The following is a 4,168-nucleotide window of genomic DNA, read 5'->3' as shown; positions in this document are numbered from 1 at the left end:
TCGCGGGTTCACAGTGTGGCATTTCCACAAAGCCTCTTTCCGAAAGACGACCCGACATGCACGAAACACCAGTAGCAGCTGTATATTTACCTTGACGAACAGGATGCACCGCCCGCCTGGCTGCTCGTCACCTGTCGAGACCTCCAGCCTTTGACCAGTTTAATGTCATCTTGTCCATCACATGAAACTAAAAAGGAAAACGGGGTTAGGGGCGGGTGGGGGGGTGGGGAGGGGGAGCCACAATGGTTATGATGGACCTTGACTTGCAAAATATGAGAATGCAGTTGCTGGCCCATATTTTCCAGACACTAAGCATAGCAACGCATAGGCGGAACGAGCGAGCCTTTCATGTATGGGCGGAGGGAGGGGCGGTGGGGGGGAGGCAGTCGTAAAGGTCGTTATGATGAAAGGTTGCACTGATTGCAGGTATCATGTTGCACTGACTGACTTCAAGTAATACTTTCATTTTAAGGAAGATGTCCCTTGCCCCTTGTCCTTGTCTCCGAGTTGCAGATAATTTAATCTGACCTTTGTTCTGTCACGGTGTTAAGGTGTGGCCATACACCATATAAATCTGCAGAGGATTTTCTCTCCCTTACCTCCCCCCCCCCCCCCTTTCGTCCTCTCGCTCTCTCTCTGTCCCTTTCACCCCTTTCTATCTATCTATCTATCTATTTTTTTAATCTATACTTATCTATCTATTTTTCTATCTATACTTATCTATCTATCTATTTATCTAGCTATAATTATCTATCTATTTATCTATATAGCCATCTATCTAGCATTCTCTTCTTTCACTCTAACTCTCACTCTCACTTTCGTTCTCACACTCGGTTTACAAAAATAATCATAACACTTATAACAATCACAATAATAATAACAAGGGCCTATAACCTGTCCTGTCTTAGTATTCTCTCTGATGTAAATAGGCATATATCTAGTAAAAAACAACAACAACAACAACAACATAACAGTAATGCAAATGTATCTCATGTTACAATATAAGTTAGAATACGGTTACAATATAAGGTACAATATGGTATGAACTGCACGTATCTCATGCCAGTCTTCTAAATCAAAATTAGGCTTGTAAATACAGTCTCATACATCAATGTCAAGCAAACAACTAATCTCATGTAACACGTAACATTTATTTATTATTTAAAATGGTAATAAAAACATGGTCAAGTGTGCTCCGTTATCTGTCTGTCTATATGTCTGCCTGTGTGTATCTGTCTATCTATACATCTGTCTATTTATCTATCTATATCTATCTATCTAGCTATCTATATCTATCTATCTATCTATCTATCTATCTATCTATCTATATCTATCTATCTATCTATCTATCTATCTATCTATCTATCTATCTATCTATCTATCTATCTATCTATCTATCTATCTATCTATATATATATATCTATCTATCTATCTATATACATATATATATACACACACACCTCTGTATCTCTATTTCTCTATATCACTGTTTGCCTGTCTGCCTGTGTGTGTGTGTGTGTGTGTGTGTGTGTGTGTGTGTGTGTGTGTGTGTGTGTGTGTGTGTGTGTGTGTGTGTGTGTGTGTGTGTGTGTGCACCAAAGTCCGTTTCTTCATTTATTTACCTCATTCAATAAATTTTCCATAAAAAAGGGCAAAACGCGTGAAGGTGATTATCGCTTGCCATCGTAAAATCGAATAACATCTATTTTACGATCGTAACCCTACCCATTTCAAACTATCCTTTACCAAAGATACTGATAAGATATAAAACATAATTCATACCTTACACACACACACAAAATGAGGAAAGTAAAACATTTTGATGTTGAAATTATAATCTCTGAAATATCATGTAGATAAAAGAGAAAAAAAAAGGAAAATCTATTTCCACGCAAAAGGAATTCACACACATCCAGAGACCCATAACGTCTGTGTATTTGACGTTGTGATATTAAGATGCGCGTATGGTAATTGAAATAACGGTCTGTAACTTGATATCAAAACGGATAAGAGTGGTTTCGCAAGCATTGTAAACGTGTATGTGCCTTATCACATGTGATACCCTTACGTAATAAACCAAAAACTAAATCTATACGTACATACATACATATATAAATAAATACATACATACATACAACACACATACATACATATATACATACATAGATACGCATAAATACATAAACACACACATGCATACGTAGATACAAACACAGCATACATACATACTTCAATATAAAACAAACATTTATACACGCACACAATCATGCACGCAAATACGACCCCAGCTTCCCGCCCCGACAGCACTCGCCCCTGAAATGACAAAAAGATATTTGCATATGTAAGCCGTCGAAGGCACACTGGCCGGGGACGTCGCTCTCCTCGCCTCTCAGCTGTCCCTCCCTGGCGTCCACGCTGGCAAGATACGACCCATGTATTGCCAACACGGACAGCATTGATAGCATTACCAACACTGACAACATTGCCAACACTGACAGCATTGCCATCACTGACAGCATTGCCAACACAGAAACATTACCAACACTGACAACATTGTCAACAATGACAGCATTGCCAACACTGACAACATTGCCAACACTGACAGCATTGCCAACACTGACAACACTGCCAACATTGTCAACACTGACAGCATTGCCAACACGTAAGTGCAGCCTGTATGAGCTGGTTTGGAAAATGAAGTGATTTAACTTTTGTTTCAATTTTATGCCATTTTCCATATTTGCCGTATTTTTATCTTAACTTGTGGACTGGAAATCGAGAGAACGAGACAGGGAGAGAGGGAGAAAGGGAGAGAGAGAGAGGGGAAGGGATAGAAGGAGAGAGAGAGAGAGAGAAAGGGAGGGAGAGAGAGAGAGACAGAGAGAGAAAGGGAGGGAGAGAGAGAGAGACAGAGAGAGAGAGAGAGAGAGAGAGAGAGAGAGAGAGAGAGAGAGAGAGAGAGAGAGAGAGAGAGAGAGAGAGAGAGAGAGAGAGAGAGAGGGAGGGAGAGGGATAGGGAGAGGGATAGGGAGAGGAAAAGAGAGAGAGAAAAGGAGAGAGAGAGAGAGAAAAAGAGAGAGAGAGAGAGAGAGAGAGGGGGGGGGGGAGAAAGAGAGAGAGAGAGAGAGAGAGAGAGAGAGAGAGAGAGAGAGAGAGAGAGAGAGAGAGAGAGAGAGAGAGAGAGGGGGGGGGGGGAGAAAGAGAGAGAGAGAGAGAGAGAGAGAGAGAGAGAGAGAGAGAGAGAGAGAGAGGGGGGGGGGGGGAGAAAGAGAGAGAGAGAGAGAGAGAGAGAGAGAGAGAGAGAGAGAGAGAGGGAGAGAGAGGGGGGGAGAAAGAGAGAGAGAGAGAGAGAGAGAGAGAGAGAGAGAGAGAGAGAGAGAGAGAGAGAGAGAGAACTGAGAAAAATGCCATTAACCAAACAAATCTATTCCATACTCCAAACTTGACCCATTGCAAGAGAGAAAAAATAAATGAGTGAATTGATACATTTATCTTAAACAAATATAAAAAAAATATGTATGTCTGGTGTACCTTCTCGCGATGGTTCAAAGACATCGGAAAATATATATTACCTATGTGGTGTATCAACTAAGTGCATCTGTAGCTAGGGGTCCCGCACTATTAACTCCCTTCCCTTTGCGCTAGCAAGGGATACAAGTCTCCCTTAGAAATGTCCCCTCATGTACAGATCCCCTTGAGGTGTGGTAGCGTGGAGGGGGGGGGACTCTGCATGAGAACTATTTGGGGGCAAGTTCCAGTGTGTATCTCCTTAATATTCATTCATAGTAAACACTGAATAAAACATATGAAAATAATATATAAAACCAGGTAAAGCAATGAAGAAATATAAAAGACCCTATAGGTAATTTAAAACTGCCGTGAACAAATAAAAGCGACTTCAAAATGAAGTGCTAAGCTAAAGGCTGACATTAACTGCTACAAAAAAAGGAGCCGTAGATGGTCCTTAGGCAAAAGGCCTTTAAATAATAATTTTAAAAAGTTGCTAAAGCACAGCGACACAAACACTGAAGGTGCATCTCAAAGGAAAGAAAAAAAAATAAGGGCAAAGGCTAAAAAGTAAGCAAAAGCACGGCAGAATAAAACAAGCACAAGAATAAAAGCCAAGTCCTGAGGGGATAGTGAATAAAAGTTAATAAAATAAAAGTAA

This window comes from Penaeus chinensis, chromosome 11 (genome assembly GCF_019202785.1).
Source record: "Penaeus chinensis breed Huanghai No. 1 chromosome 11, ASM1920278v2, whole genome shotgun sequence".
Lineage (NCBI taxonomy): Eukaryota > Metazoa > Arthropoda > Malacostraca > Decapoda > Penaeidae > Penaeus > Penaeus chinensis.
The sequence above is the reverse complement of the archived record's forward strand: the minus strand, read 5'-3'. Positions refer to the sequence as shown.